This window comes from Elephas maximus, chromosome 15, assembly GCF_024166365.1.
Source record: "Elephas maximus indicus isolate mEleMax1 chromosome 15, mEleMax1 primary haplotype, whole genome shotgun sequence".
Classification (NCBI taxonomy): domain Eukaryota; kingdom Metazoa; phylum Chordata; class Mammalia; order Proboscidea; family Elephantidae; genus Elephas; species Elephas maximus.
In genome coordinates this window covers 28,920,171-28,937,545 of record NC_064833.1, presented here as the reverse complement: position 1 = coordinate 28,937,545, position 17,375 = coordinate 28,920,171, and the positions used below count along the sequence as shown (strand labels likewise).

General features: G+C 36.2%; 1 non-coding gene across 1 annotated transcript; it reads right to left on the bottom strand.

Moving 5' to 3' along the window:
- Positions 1–16,082: 16,082 nt before the first annotated feature.
- On the bottom strand, positions 16,083–16,189 carry LOC126059106 (U6 spliceosomal RNA). The gene has a single exon (XR_007513368.1). It is a non-coding gene; the product is annotated as a U6 spliceosomal RNA (small nuclear RNA).
- Positions 16,190–17,375: the final 1,186 nt, after the last annotated feature.

Below are 17,375 nucleotides of genomic sequence, written 5' to 3'. Positions count from 1 at the left end.
TTTTATTTGCTAGGAGAGTAGGTGAAAAAGAATAACTCATTTTCTCGTCTTTCTATAGAATCGCATTCCTGGGTTCATCACGTCTACCTCCTACAACAACAAAAAAAACAACTCCTTGGAAATGAAACACTTGAATTTAAACAGTGAATCTAGAATAATGAGGGGATTCTAACTCAAGTCTATAACATTCCCTTGATTTGCATTGGTTGGTATTTGGATGAGGAGAAAAAGGAAAGAGATCTAACCCTGAGGATAAGATAACTTTTTTTTTTAAAACACAATCGAATTTAAGAAGATGAATATCAAGCTTATAAAAGTATCTGTCCCTCCTGCTGTTGATCAGGAAGCATTGCTGAGAGGGGGAGACAGGCCTCTTGAAAGTGTTACTAAGAGTGCCTTCCTAGGCAACCATTCCTCTTATGTCCTGGCTACTCTTTCAATTTTATTAATAGTGAGGCTTAACAGGCATTTCAGTCATTTTAAGCTTTTAACCACACTAAGAAACTCAGAGATTGAAGTTTATATGTCATGTAGTGTTATAATAATTTATTTTAAAGGACGAGAGAACAGTAAAGCCTTATAACTGAAGGCAGTATCTATTGCCATATTCATACAAACGAACAATATTTAGATTAGATGAAAGACAAACACTTATTTTTGGTATGAGCTACAAATCTAATAAATTTGATACATTAGCATTCAAATATTCTAAGCTGGTGTCTTCCTAAATATATGTGGTTTAATAAACTTTACGAGCACCTTATCCTGAAAGAAGGGAACCATACTGAATAGTGGAGGAACATGTGGGTAATGATCACCCTGGAGAAAAGAGCTAAGAATTAATAATCTATAAAGACCTTTCTGTTTGTCTTGAGATGTGTTTCATTCTCTTGCTAAACTGGACATAATATAATTTAGCTTGTCTCTGCATACAGGAATAGAAATACAAAATTAAGCAAAAGCAAGCTTTGCTGAATAATAAAGACAACCTACATCTCTCTTTTTTTTTTTTTCATCAGTAGTAAAGTTGTTTGGCTGACATAATCTTAATAAATATCAATTTCATATCCTAGTGTTGTTGAACTTTTTGTCATTTCTTTAACTTTACTATAGTTATATAACACCAGCTTTTAATGCACTTGAGATTACACAAACATTTAGAATGCAAAAAATACTTAGAAATCAAAAGTGGATTTCAAAAGGTACCAAATTCATCAAAATTCTTATGAAAATCTAGTGCATATTTGATTTCATACCCTGGAGTTATTTTAGATAATTTGCCAATACACTCATTATTATCTCCTAAAATTTAGCACTCTGACTTTATTATCATCCACATATTTTCAGTCTTGAAAATTGATTGTAATTGCTTGAGTTTAAAGCATCCTTTCAAATGTTTGAAGTACAGTAAAAACACCAATACATTATATTTTGCAGCTTTCTAGTCTAAAATAAATTATGTAGCATGAGTGAGACTGTCATTATATTTTGTTTTACACTTAAGCATTAGTTTCATGAAATTTTGCTGAGAATTTAGAAACTCACAGTAAATAATTTTACAATTGAGAGTCTGTTCTATACAGGTTCAAGAATTTGCTTTTAAATTATATTTGAGTATAATCCCAAGGAGCCCTGGTGGCACAGTGGTTAACCACTTGGCTGCTAACCTAAAGGTCGGCTGTTCAAACCCACTAGCTGCTCTGTGGGGGAAAGATGTGGCAGTCTGCTTCCATAAAGACTTATGGACTTGAAAACCGTATGGTGCAGTTCTACTCTGTCCTATTGGGTTGCTGTGAGTCATTATCCACTCGATGGCAATGGGATAATCCTATAAGTCCCAGCTAAGCAAAAACACGGTCCAAATGTAAAAGGAAAGTGCGTGTCACCTGTGTTTGGATTTTCCATTTGCATGATAGTAAAGTAGCTTTTCTCATGAAAAAACAGAATTCATTAACTTTTTGTAAAACATGTGAGGTTATTTTCCTAAATATTTGCAAGCTCTTAAATTAGAACTAGTAATAATGGTATTGTGAGATGCTTCACAAATTTGGAGTCTATAATCCTCATATAAGCAGCTCTGGTGGTACAGTGGTTAAAGCGCTCCACTGCTATGTCAGTGGTTCAAAACCCCAAGGGGCTCTTCAGAAGAAAGATGTGGCAGTCTTCTTCTGTAAGATTTACAGCCTTGGAAACCCTATGAGGCGGTCCTATAGAGTCACTATTAGTTGGAATAGAATTGACAGCAGTGAGTTTTGTTTTGTTTTGTTTTTTTGGTAATCTGCATATGTGCATGCATGTATTTGTGTCTGAAATATATAAAGGGTATGAATATTTATCACTGTATAATTTGACCCAATTTTAAAACTTTTCAATCTCTAACAACTTTATTACATTGTTTGTTCACATTAATCTTAAAATTAATAACTGTTGAAATATTTCCCAAAATAAGAGAAGAAGAAGCCAAACACTATAAGCTTCCTTTCTTCAGATTGGAAGATAACAGTGACCTTGACTTAGAATGATCATCTTGGCCACCAAAGGAAAGAAAATCAATGCAGTTGATTTTTGTTTGGCTACACATAATTCAGTTTGGATTGTAAGTACAAATAACTGTTTTATCTGGGCAAGGATCAATTTCATCTCTGCTTTCTGTGTAGCAAGGATAATTTTTATCTGTCTGTTCATTCATTCATTTAAGAAATCATTTTGAACTATTTCAAGGAGATATTACTCTATCCTCTAGGAGCTTCCAATGTAATAAAAAGGGATAGGCTGTATTCTCAAGTAACAATAGTGAATGACAGTGTAGTATAACCACTTTAAGAGAGAGGTCTGTAAAATGCCATGATGTTGAGATGGTTATTTATAGCTAGGGTAATTGGAGAAAACTTCACGAAAATGATAAATTAAGACAGTGTAGAATCATCTGGGATTGCTTGGCAGGGACAGCTTAGTGGGGAGGTTGTTTTCCAGAAATATTATGCATAAAGGTTAAAAAAATACATTAAAAAAACATATTTAGGACTTAATCAATTTGGCTAAGTTGTAGCTTTAGAAAAGACATGACAGATGAGGTTAGAAAGATAACATTAACCAGTGGAAAGTTGGAGACAATGAGAATCTTTGAAACGTTTTCTACTTTTTTTTTTTGAAGTTTACTGGTGGCTTAGTGGTTAGGAGTCTGGCTGCTAACCAAAGGTCATCAGTTCCAATCCAGCAGGCATTCCTTGGAAACCCTATAGGGTATTTCTACTTTGTCCTGTAGGGTTGCTATGAGTCAGAATCGACATGACTGCAATTGATTATAATGACGAGTCAGTTCAGGTAAAACCTCTATTGGTATATTTTTTTAAACAACTGTACTGACAGCTTTTTTTTTTTTTTTACTAAGTAAATCAATTCATTGCTTTTATATGTTGTTATCATAAAAACAATCAATTTTAACCCTTTGAGGTGATCGAAGTTATCAGGCTTTCAAACACAGTGAATAAAGAAATCGAAACCAAACCTGCTGCCATGGAGTCGGTATAATAAATGATTATAAGTTATGGCACAGTAGTTAAACGTTCCGCTGCTAACCAGAAGGTCAGCAGTTTAAACCCACCACCTAACCTGATCCTTAGAAACCTATGGGACCGTTCTACTCTGTCCTACAGGGTCGCTGTGAATTGGAATGGACTTAAGGGCAATGGGTTTGGTTGATTTTTAATTAGTTTCAAAAATTATTCTGTCTCTGGTTATTTATGGTAACACTGTGAACACTTGTTATATTTACAAATGCGTACAAAATTTACCTTACTATCCAGTATACGGAGCCCTGGGGGTGCAATAGTTAAAGAGCTGGGCTGTTAACCAAAATGTCCGCGCTTTGAATTCAGCAGCCGCTCCTTGGAAACCCTATGGGGCAGTCCTACTCTGTCCTATAGAGTCGCTATGAGTCAGAATCGACTCAACTGCAATGAGCTATCCAGTATATGAATACTAATCTGAATTTTGGGAGAGGTTGCAAGTCTAGAAAACCAAAAAAAAAAAAAAAAAAAGAACCAAACCCATTGCCATTGAGTCCATTCCGACTCATAGCGACCCTATAGGACAGAGTAGAACTGCCCCATAGAATTTCCAAGGAGCGCCTGGTGGATTGGAACTGCTAACATTTGGTTAGCAGCCTAGCACTTAACCACTATGCCACAGGTCTAGAATAGGCTTTAATAGCCATGCATCTAGTGCGAGTCCTAGTCTTTGTATAAGATTCAATACCAACATCCTGTATGGAGTTAAGCCATCCAGCAATTACAATGCGATCATCACTTAATTTACCCATGTCAGTTTTTACAACGTGCTTTTCCTGGAACCAAAACAATCCTGATCCCTATTTTGCCCAATTGGCTTTGCCCTTTTCTAAGTCAAAAAACAAACATAAAAAAAAGAAAAAAAAAAAAAAAACAGAGACAAGCAAAAAACTCTCCCTGGTTAGAAATCTTGCATATTGAATGATTACCAGAGGGTGGGAGAGAAAAGAGTATGACTGGATGAACACAAATTCATTCTTTCCATAGTAAAAACAATAAAATAAATGATTTTCTTGGATCTGATTCTGGGCCGGCATGCAGTGATGCCTTTAAGATTAACAAAACAAAAACTGGGAGTGAAAATGACTTTAGGTAAAACATCTTTCTTTTTTAGCTGATTTTTTTTTTAATAATGTTTTATTAGTGAAATTTTACACAGCAAATTATGTTCCCATTTAACAATTTCTATCCATATCGTTCAATGACTTTGATTACGTTTTCACAACGTGTCAACATTTTCATTATTTCCATTCTGGTTGTTCTGTTTCCATTAATCTAGCTTCCCTGCCCCCCTTACCTTCTCATGTTTGCTTTAGGAAAATGTTACCCGTTTGGTCTTATATTTATATATATATTTAATAGCACTGTACTTGGCGTTCATTTTTTGAGCTAATCTCTTATATAACTGGAAGGTGACCTCCGGGAGTTGTTTCAGTTCCAGGTTTAAAGCGTGTTTCAGGGTGACAGTCTCAGGGGTTTCTCTGGTATCTACTGGACCAGTAAGTCTAGCCATTGTTAAGAATTTGAGTTTTGTTCTTTGTTTCTCCCATTCTGTCTGTAAACATCTATTGTGTCCCTGCTCAGAATGGTAGGTAGTGGTAGCCAGCCATCATATAGTTCTTCCTGTCTCAAGATACATGAGGTTGTGGTTCCTGTGAGCTATTAGTCCTGCAGAGTAGTTTCTTCCTTGAGTCTTTTGTTTCCTTCTTTCTCTTATGCTCCAGACGAGTAGAGACCAATAGTTGTATCTTAGGTGGCCACTAGCAAGCTTTTAAGGCCCCAGATGCTACTCACCAAACTAGCATGTAAAACATTGTCTTTATGAACTATGTTATGCCAGTTGACTGAGTTGTCCCTTGAGACTGTGGTTCTAAGCCTTCAAACACAGTAGACCAATCCTGTGTGGTATTTCATTACATCTGGGGAGTATCCATAACTATGCCTCCTTTGTGCTATAGTATATATATGAATATATATATACAGTGCAGACAAACATGTATATATAGCTATGCCTACAGATACACCTGTGTGTGCACATGTATGTACACACATATACCTTCTTAAACACATACATGCATTCTTATCTACCTATGTAACCACACGTATATTTTTATTTGATATTGCTGTTGCTGCAAAGTTGTATATGTTACAGCATTTACCTGAAAATGTCCTTTATTTGTGTGTACTTCTTAGTGTCATCATTTACTTTGGTAAAGTTGTACAGACTGCATCCACATTTGGTACTGCTATTTCCATCACCAAAAAATAACAAGTGTCTATTTTCTAAAAATTGATTCCACCTCCCTCACCCTCCCATCCCTGGAATGATGTTTTCTGTATGTACACCTATTCTTTTCTTTTTATGAAAGTGAGCTAATACAATGTTTTCCTTTTGTGACTGACTTACTTCACTCATGATAATGTCTTCCAGATTCACCCAGGTTGTATGTTTTGAGAACTCATCATTTTTTATAGCTGCATAGTATTCCACTGTATATATGTACCACGACTTGTTCATGCATTTATCCATTGATGGGTACTTAGGTTCTTTTCATCTTTTTGCTATTGTGAATTATGCTGCAATGAACATAAGAGTGCACATGCCTACTCGAGTAACTGCTCTTAGGTTTCTAAGGTATATACCTTGGAGGGGGATTGCTGGGTCATAAGGTATTTCTTTTCTTTTTTGAACATTTTATGGTATTTTAGGTGAAAGTTTACACAGCAAATTAATTTCCCGTTTGACAATTTATACACAAATTGTTTGGTGACATTGGTTGCTATCTCTGCAATGTGTCAGCACTCTCCCCATTCCCACCCTGCCGTTCCCATTTCCATCCCCCCGGTTTTCCTGCCACTCCTTACCTTCTTTGTCATCTTTGCTTTTGGGCACATGTCTGTTTGGTCTCATATAGTTGATTGTTCTAAGGAGCACATTCCTCATGGGTGTTATTGTTTATTTTTTAGGCCAGTTTTCTATTATTTGGCTGAAAAATGACCTCATGGAGTGGCTTCAGTTCCAGGTTAAAAGAGTGTCTTGGGCCAATAGTCTCAGGGGTTCCTCCAGCCTCCATCAGTCCAGGAAACCTGGTCTTTTTTTTTTTTTAATGAATTTGAGTTTTTTCTACATTTTTCTTACATTCTTACCAAGACCTTCTGTTGTGTCCCTGGTCAAAGTGGTTGGTAGTGATAGCCAGGCACTATCTAGCTCTTCTGGTCTCAGTCTAGAGGAGACTGTGGTTCATGTGGGTCACTAGTCGTGTGGACTAATTGTTTCCTTGAGTCTTTGGTTTCCTTCAATCTCTTGTTTCAGACGTGAAGAAATTAATAGTTGTATCTTAGATGGTTGCTGGCAAGCTTTTTAACACCCCAGACACTACTCACCTAACTAGGATGTAGAACATTATCTTCACGAACTATGTTATGTCATTGACCTAGATATAGCCCAATAATATGGTTCTTAGCCTTCAAGCCCAGTAACTCAGTCCCACAAGGTATTTGGATATGTCTAAGAAATTTCCATAATTGTGTTCCCATGTGCTCTATTACACATATATGAATATATTTGCAGCACATACAAATATATATAGACAAATGCCCACAACTAGACCTATGCATGCACTTGCATGTACTCCCATACTCCCTCTCATGCCTATACATATATAGCATACATATCTACCTACGAAATCACAAATTTTTGGTTATTACTGTTGTTGCAGAATTGTATATGTTATAACATTTACCACCCATAACCAAAACCAAACCCACTGCTGTCGAGTCGATTCCAACTCATAGTGAACCTACAGTTTTCCTTCCTTCTTGTGTACCTCTCAGTGTCTTCATTACATTGCTCATGTTGTACAGACTTCCCCCATATTGTATATTGCCTTTCCCTTCACCAGAATTAACATGTCTACTATCTAGTAACGGATCCTCCCTCCCTCCCCTCCCAACCTGGTAACCATCAAAGAATGTTGCTTTTTGTGTGTAAACCTATTCTTTTTATAAAAGTGATATCATACAATATTTGTATTTTTGTGGTTGGCTTATTTCACTCAGCTTAATGTCCTCCAGATTCATCCATGTTATGTTTTGTGGACTTACCATTATTTTTTATCATTGCATAGTATTCCATCATATGTACATGCCACATTTTATTTATCCATTTATCCCTTGATGAACACTTAGCTTGTTTCCATCTTTTTGCTATTGTGAATATTGCTGCAATAAACATGGGTGTACATATATCTTTTCGTGTCACTGTTCTTATTTCTTTAGGATATACACCTAGGGGTAGGATTGTTGGATCATATGGTATTTCTATTTCCAACTTTTTGAGGAAGTGCCATACCGTTTTCCATCATGTTTGTACCATTTTCCAATCCCACCAGCAGTGGATTGTAAAATCCTCCCACAACCTAGCTAGCATTTGTTGTTTTGTTTTTTTGATCAGTGCCATTTTTGGAGGGGTGATACCATCTCATTGCAATTTTGATTTGCATCTTTCTAATGGCTAATGATCATGAGCATCTTTTCAGGTGTTTGTTGGCCACTTGAATGTCCTCACTGGTGAAGTGTTTGTTCATGCCCTTTGCCCATTTTTAATTGGAAGCTTTGTAAAATAGTTTTTAATAACAGTATGACAATAGGCATGTCATGTCATACTGACATTTTTTTTGAGTCTTTTTTTTTTTAATCCGTAAAATGGGAATAACTGCTTTACAGAGTTTTTATGAACTCTTTCAAATGGTTTGATAATAGAACTTACCTTATAACCTTAATACTGCATGTATTTTTTGTAGTACTTGTAGTGGGTCCAGTAGCGTCCCCTCACAAATTATGTCTAAGTTCTAATGCCTGGAATCTGTAAATGTGACCTTATTTGGAGCAACATTCTTTGAAGATGTGATTAAGGTAAGGATCTCAACATGAGATCCTCTGGGTTTAGGGTGGGCCTGAGATCTAAATGACAGTTGCCCTTATAAGAGAAAGGAGAGGAGATTGGAGACTCAGAGACACAGAGGGAATAGTAAAGAGAAAACAGAAGCAGAGATTGGAGCAATGGTTCTACAGGTTAAGAAACACCAAAGATTGCTGACAGTCATCAGAAGCGAGGAGAGAGGCATGGAACGCATTCTCCCTCAGAGCCTCAGAAGGAACTAATCTGCCTAAAACTTGACTTGGGAATTCTGGCCTAAAGAACTGTGAGACAATAAATGTATGTTGTTTTAAGCCACCAAATTTCTGATAATTTGTTATGACAGGCTTAGGAAACTAACAGAGTACCCGAGACTCTTGATATCACTGGCCTTTTGAATATGATCACTGGGTTTTAATTTAATCTCTTATATCTGTTCTTCTTCATCTTCTTTTATATATTTATTTTTTTTAATTGTTTTGTTTTGTTTCTCTCTTCATAGGATATTTTTTCTAATCCCACACTGAGTGGGGGCATTCTTCACAGACACTTTTTGAAGCCTCAATAAGTTTTGTTTTTCTTTGTTAATAATATTCCTTTATTCAAAACTATCACCTCTTTTAGGGTGAGTTTTATAGAAATATCTGTGTGAGATCTAGTATTCTCAAGCCCTAGCTTGAGCCCTGGACATGTCCATTTTGTTTTCTTCCTAACCTCTCAAGCTCAATATAGCTAAAATTACACTCATTCTCCTCCATATACTCCTCCTGCCCCAGATTGGCCCCTTTTGATTGAACTTCTCTGTAATCAGTGCCTTTATCTCCCAAACTATTCAGAATCACAATCTCGTTTTTACAGTTCTCTCTTCCTATGTCTGTGGTAGAGTCAAACAATAATATCTGAAAATGTCTCCTATGTATTAGACTCCACTGTAGCCCTGTCCATCTGTTCCATTGCCATCATCTGAGTCCAGGTCCTAATCATCTCGTGCTTGCGTTATTGCAAGATTCTCTCAGTTGCTCTGACTGTAATGCACTGAACATAGTCATTTTATCATGGAACTTATCTCCTCAAACATCCTTCAGGGTTCCCTATTAGTATTATCTTCAGCATATATTTATGGTCTTAAATCTCACAGTCAAACTCTTTCATAGATATCTCCTCCTTCTAGTAAGTCAATTCTGATCAATGTGTACTGTAAATGTATTTGGATTTCTGCATTTGAGCCCTTGTTGATATTGCTCTTTTGGGCTTTAATGCTTGCTTTCTTTTACTTGCCTATTCAAATTACGTGTTTCAACGCCAAGTTCACGTCTAATTTTCTCTGGGCATGTTGTATTTGTCCATTCCAAGGGACATTAAGCATATCTTTTTTAAAGCCTACAGGTTATTTTGTAAATTTTATAGACTTTCTTTCATTCTTATTTTGTTATTTCTAGTTAATGTCTCACTATCTAAAGTGAAATATGGTAGGGTATATTTAACCCTTTATCTTTGAAATACCCACAGCTAACCTCTTTAATACTATAACTTAATATATATTTGGTAAACGCCTAATATACTACGTTTTAGCAATTTAATAGTTTAAGTTTATTATTCATTTAATTGATGCAAACTTCAGTGTGTGTATGTGCATATGAATATATGTGAGGGAGAAAAAGAGACAGGGATGGAGAGAGGGAGTGAGGGAAGGAGAGAGAGACAAAGAAAGAGAGAGACAGAGAGGGAAGCAGGAGCAGAAAAGGAATTAGAAGAAAAAGAAGGAGGAGGAGGAAGAGAGGAGAAGAAGAAAGGAGAAGGGAGAGGAGGAGAGAAGGGAGTAGGAGGAGGAGGAAGAAAGCACAAAGAAAGTAAGTGAAAGGGGAGGAGGTTTGTGTCCACTAACATTAATTATAATAAAAGGTTTGATAACTAATGCCAGAATGACAACTCTCAAATTTCTTCCTTGGCTCTGAGATACTCCAATTTCCCATGCAAAGGCAGTTCTGTCTAACTGTTTAGCAGATTGTTTGAGCTGGAATTAAATGTGCGCAGCTGGTACCATCTGCTGCAGATTCTTTAATTCTTGTTATCTCTTGAACAGCTTTTGGTTTTGTTTTATTCATAATTCATGTATGGTGGATGAGGAAGATCTACTGAGGTCTTAATATTGTTTAATGGGTATATTTCTGCTTCTCAAATGAGTACCCTATAGTAGGCTCTGGTTTATCAATATTGGCTGTGTCTACCTAGCTTTACTGATGACCAGACTGGCCTTTGAATTAAAACCAAAGTCAGCTTTAAGTGGTCAAATAGAAAAGCTTGTTAAGACTAGGTGAGAGTAACAGTATTTCAAATGTTTCTCCTTATAATTTATCAGTTTACTTTCTTTTCTTAATTATTTTACAACTAAGTTTTAGAACTTTGAATCATAATTTTCTAGGTAGTAGCCCAAGCCAGAAACCTAGGAGTTATACTTGATTTCTCCTTTCTCTCACATCCTTCTTCTTCCATTTTCTTAATATCCCTCAAACTGGTGTCCTCCTTTGAATTCCATTATCAGTGACTCTGTGTATGGTCTCTACACTTTATACTCCCACTGCAATCTGGATTACTGCAACAGCATCCTAAAAGGTCTCCTTGCTGTCACACAATGCATTCTCTACTCTGGACTTAGTGATCTCTCTAAAACATACTTCTGATCATCACACTGTCTTATTTAAAATTCTCCAAAGTCTTTATGCCTCATTCAAAATATGTTTGAAAAATCTGAGCATTCCTACCAGATACTGCTGCTCCCTCTCCCTGACATTCACTAGCTCACTTTCACTCCTACTTTGCCTGGAATACACCAGCATAGGTTTCAAACCAACATTCAGGTGACTTTTTCCCCCCATTTTACAGAATTCTTTTCTTATTTTCCTTGATCAGCAAAATGAGCTTCCTCCACGTTTCTATAGAAAACTGTGCATAATCCTATTGAATCACTTATCATAAGGTATTGTAATTTTTAATTTTTACATGTTTAGTCTTTGTGTTAGCATTTGAGACCCTAGCAGGCAGTTTTTTTTTTTTTTCTCCAAAATCCCAAGTTAAAGTCTAATGCCTAGCATATGAGACATTTGAAAATTGTTGCATGAATGGATGAATGAACAACTAGATCTCTAGTAGAATTGGCAGGGAAGAATAATTTCATAGTGGGTAAGTAGAGGTCCTCTTGTAAATAAAGGCAAGAAAATTATTTTTTATGTGATAGCATAACAGATGAACTCACATTAAAAATATTTTTTCTTATTAAAAAAATATTCTCAAGTGATTTCATCTTAATCGATCATAGCTCTTAAGCACCTTTAATCAGTGGAAATAAGGGCAGCCAAGGCGGCTAAACTTGGATCTAAATTTAGTTTAGTATTGACAGAATTCACGCTGATTGGTTTTCTTCACTCACTATTCTGCACAGAGGAGAGCAGCTGGCTTTTCCTTCAGTCTGACACTTGTCTGATCTGGCATAGATAAGATATATTATGCTGAAGGCTTCCTGCTTAAGTGCGGAAGAAAAATATGGGGAGTCTTGGGCAGGACAATAAACTGAATACATTTTTATTTAGAGTATTTGGGAAGGTAGAACATGTAAGGAGAAAATATACTGGAAAATACAGCACATTTTCTGCTATTGTAGAAGTGTTGAAAACCTTCCCTATATAGTCTGGTGAGATGTCTGCCAGTCATTCTGCAAAGTACTAGAAAGAGACTTTATGACAGTATCCCTGTTTTTTTGGCAGATCAGAATCTTGTTTTACTAAAATTCTGGTTGTGCTGAAAAGATTTCAATCTGAAAGTAGCAACTGGATTTTTCTGCCTCATGAATAGTTGAATGTTTAAGATTTTGGTGTCCATCAAAATGACCTGAGAAACTTGTTACTGACACCCAGCTCACAACCCAAGTGTACTGAGTCAAAAGGGATGGGAGCAAAGCCTCTGCATTTCTAACACACTCCCCTCACAGTACTTTACCCAAAGCATCTGTCAGTTTGTCCTGCTGTGGTGGCTTGCGTGTTGCTGTGATGCTGCAAGCTATGCCACTAGTATTTCAAATACCAGCAGGGTCACCCATGGTAGATAGGTTTCAACCAAGCTTCCAGACTAAGTCAGAGTAGGAGGAAGGACCTGGCAGTCTACTTCTGAAAAAATTAGCCAGTAAAAATCTTATGAATAGCAGTGGAACATTGACAGACAGGGCAGTGTTTCTTTCTGTTGTACATAAGGTGGCTGAGAGTCGGAACTGACTCGATGGCACCTAACAACAACAACAGCCACTTTACAGTAGAAGTTCAAAGGAACACTGACTTTCTTATTGGTCAATTTTCCCAAAGGAAAGAGCTGAGGCGCCCAAGCTGGTCCATAAGATTTGTATAGGTGATTGGAAGAATGGAAAAGTAGATACAATAATACTAAATCCAAGAAACACATACCTGCTATTCTGATTACTTTAACTATGTCATATAGATAAAACTTGTTTTTTTCTTGACACGAATTATAAAATTGGATCTTTGACCTGCTCTCATGGTATCTGGAAATCATGCTAATCAGATAAAGCACACAGACTCTGGAGAACTAGGGCAGGAAGGGGCAGGGGGAAAGGACATACTGTTAAATTGTTGATAAGCAATTTAAGCTGCTGCTGAGATAGACAGTTTTTGAATCAGTGATTTGGTTCATAGTTAGATAACTTGCATGCAGAAGAATCCTGAAATTGACAGTCTTCATATTATTGAAAGTGGAGAACAAGCTGAATGTTTAATGCACCTGTAGGCTTTTATTTCTTTTTTCCTTTGCAGAGCAAACTTATTCTTATTCAGGAGTGGTAGGCAATCAAAAACTATTGGCATTTACATCAGTTAGAAATATTTTTATGTAATAATTTATTAGAAAATTAATGCATGTAGACTACTAAAAGTACACTGAACTCTAAATATTGAATTTCACTGTTATTTTTTTTTATGCTTGGGTAGCTCTACTAGTCTCTAATAATTTTATAGATCATGTATCCAATCTTGATATGGTAAGTTTTCAATATTGTATACGTATCATGCCAATAATACAATGATTTTTTCATATATTTATAACTGTGGGGAAAATGCTTGAATCACAGATTTTTCTATTTGAGGATCTACTTAGTTAAATATCATTCAAAATAATTGTTTTGCACATAAATTGCTTCAAAATGCAGCATATACCTGTTGTACTTAGTAAAATTATTAATTCAAACAGTAGGTATTAAGATGAATACCTATATGGTGGATTATGGATCTCTGATGTGACCCTTAGGTGTTGGTTGCCAAGAAGATTGAACTTAAATTGCAGCTCAACCCTCACAACAGTTAAGGGGCATATGTCTTGCTTATCATCCATGCTAGTTTGGTTCCTGGTCCTGACATGATGCTATGGGCATTATCCTCTCCCTGGACTGTTAGTGATTCCTGTCTAACCAACCCGCTCTTAATAGCTCATGAGGGACTTGTTTTAGACAGCATTGTTTTTGTTTGTTTCCTTTGACTTCATTTTTTTAATTTGTTTTTGATTTATTTTTATTTTTTCTTTACAACATAACCTCAATTTCTCCTTGTTATCACATCTTTCTTTGCTTTTCAGTTATAATCTCACCCTCATTGTCTGCAGTCCTTATGGAGCTGTCTGTCCAGGTTTCTGAACATCACTATCCATAAGTGTGCACATGAACTAGCTTTGTTCCTTGTGATTTACCTTCAGTCCTTGGTATTTTGAGCAGAGTATGACAAAGACTGAACAATGAATGAGCTGATTTATCCCAGTGATAGAACACAAATGCAACTGTAAATTAATTCCCTCTAGATGAATTTGCCCTTGTTCCTCACCTTTCCAAGTCTTCTTTTTCACTTTATTTTTCATTTGTTCGTTTTAATTTGTGAGTGACTTCAGGATCTCTATATCCCTATAATGAATTCACATTTTTACATCTTCTAGCCAGGGATGGTTTCCATTATTTCTTCCCAAAACAGTAACAATCTCATAATGTCTGTCATATCAAGATTGTAAAAAAAAAAAAAAAAAAAAATTCCTGACATAGGAGAGTTTTATGCTTGAGCTTGAGTAAGACTTCATTTGCATCTAGGCCTTTCCTTAAGTTAGATATTCCCCAGAGGTCTTAATTAGATGGAATAAAACCTAAACCTCTGTGACACAGTTTTCCTTTTTTCTAAAGTTATGTAGTATTTTACTCTGAGAGCAAAACCATCATCCAATATCAATCTCATGGTTACCGGTCATTACCTAAGCATAATATATATTATTCATGCTGCAACCCACCACTTCTAATGCCTTCATCACCCTAAACTCACCCTCCATTGGCATGGCTCTGATACACATCCTCTAGCTATTAGTGCCAGAAGCATATATCCAGCTAGACCTAGTGATGTGGGAGGTGGCCTAGTGGTCTGAAGCATGGTGGCATGAGTTCCCACAGATGTGGATGGGAGGAATTCCTCAGTTCTGTGCAAACACATTTTCCTGAGCATGAGTAATTTCAACTCCTCTGGCTGGTTATGTCTGCTCTTCTCCAAATCCTTAGAATTTTCTATGTCATTTAAAAAAATTTCTTAAAAGGTTCATGAAAAAAAATAATTAAATAAAGCAGATAATGTGCACACACACACACACACACACATTTATGTGTGTATGTGTATCTATATTAAAAGAATCCAGGCTGATTTGAGAGTTGGGGTCTCTCATATGATTTTTTTCACTTTTGCATTTCATACTTTTCTGGAAGATGGCTACTTCTCATTTCTGCCTCTTCAGACTGTCTCTTCACCTGCATAGCAGGAGTGGTCTATCTCTCACCTTTTAATTTTGCAGGAGCTTGGAAATCACACAACAAAATTCTGTAATATTGGCTAATCATGTAACAAGAAATAGGATTTCAGAGAGGGGATGAGAACCACTACTATGAATAAAATGTATAGGTTTTAGTGTGTACATTTGAAAAAATATCTATTGAATTACTCAGAACCCTTTTAGCCTCACTTGCTCCTTCCTGTACCTGTTCTCTGTTAATAGACACTGTTAGATAGCTGAATTTGAGAATGGTCAGTTAATTTCTTACCTTTTATTTGTTATTTACACCAAACCTGTGAGGTGATCAAGATAGGCATTAACTTTAGGAAGTTTAAGTTGCTTGCCACAGTTCACAAAACAAGGGTGGTTGGAGTTGTCCTTGTTGTTGTTGAATACATGTATGGAAAACCTGAAGTTCCTGGAAATCTTTGCCCTACCTTCTCCTGGAGGCGACCCATAGCCACTGCTTTGCTGGTATGGGGATATAAAAGCCCAGCCTCTTTGTCTCAAGATAGAAAAACTTTGACAGGTAATTTCTGCTCCAGCATTGCTCAAGCAATAAGCCTGGGTCTAGGGCTTTACCTGAATTTGCACCTTTTCTTAGATTCTTACCTTTCCTTGTTGTATCATGCCGGGCAATATTGGTGCCTGTGGTAAAAGGAAAAATGTACACCCATCCATACCCCATAAAAAAAATCCCACTGCCATTGAGTTGATTTTTTGTTTTACTTAGACACACGCAAAAATACATGGAAGCCTTCAGGAATTTGCATTTCATCCTTGTGCAGGGGCCATGCTAATCTTCTCTGTATCATTCCCGTTTTAGTATATGTGTTGCCATAACGAGCACATGTGCTGCCAAAGCAAGCACAGCTGCTGTGTCGATTTGACCCATGGTGGCCCATTGTGTTACAGAATAGAAATGCTCCATAGGGTTTTCATGGCTGTAATCTTTATGGAAGCAAATTGCATCACGGAAGAAAGGTCTGGCAATTTAGGTTAGTAGTCACCAACTTTTACGCTAGTAGTCAAGTGCAAACCATTTGTGCCACCCAGGCACCTATTGTGCTCATTCATACACTTATAAAAACATTCTTCCATATTTTAAAACAAGTGGAAGTAGTTAACATAAACTTTAGAATTAAAAAAAAATTAAATTGAAACATTGAAAAAATAAAAAAGAGAATATGACAATATATAAAGTCTCATGTTGTTCAATCTTTTTGAGCATTATTAACAACTATTATAAATCTACTTGGCAGGTGAGCCAGGTACCCTGAGCTGATTGAAAATAGCTGCTCCTATTGCATGATAACACAGGATCTTAAAACAAACAACAACACAAAAGCCCTGCCCAGCTTTATTTAAACATTTGACATTTTTATAATCTGGATTTTTGAAATTAATTTTGATTTATATGTAATATTTCACTAATGTATTATTTATCTTGATTATTAAGTTTTTTGTTCCTCTTTATATTTTGCACTTGAAGTTAATGCCTCACTCACAGACCCTATTTTGCTGTCCTATTTCCTCCATTTCTTCTCTGGTTTCTACCAGAAACACTTCCATTATAAGTCTTTTGGGCTCAAATTCTTGTACAAGGGTCTGTTCTAGGAGGGATAATCTGACTTAAAGAGCTTATAAGTACAAACCAAAAATGAAAGCCTATTGCCCTATAGGACAGAGTAGAACTGGCATCATAGGGTTTCCAAGGAGCAGCTGATGGAGTCCAAGTGCAAATCTTTTGGTTATCAGGTGATCTCTTAACCACTGCACCACCAGGGCTCCTTGTAAGTACAACATAGATTAAATCACAGATTGTGGACTTCTAGGCCAGAATCCTTTCCATTACAATTTTTTGTTTTTTTTTTAAGAAGTCTACTATTTAAGGTTTACCTTAAATTCATATATCTGGCTAATTCTTAAAAGAAATAAATTCATATTTTTATCCAATTTATACTAATTTTATTTGCCATTACATAGAACTCAGTGCTTATATTTTTGGCCCGTAAACACTATTAGTTATACACATT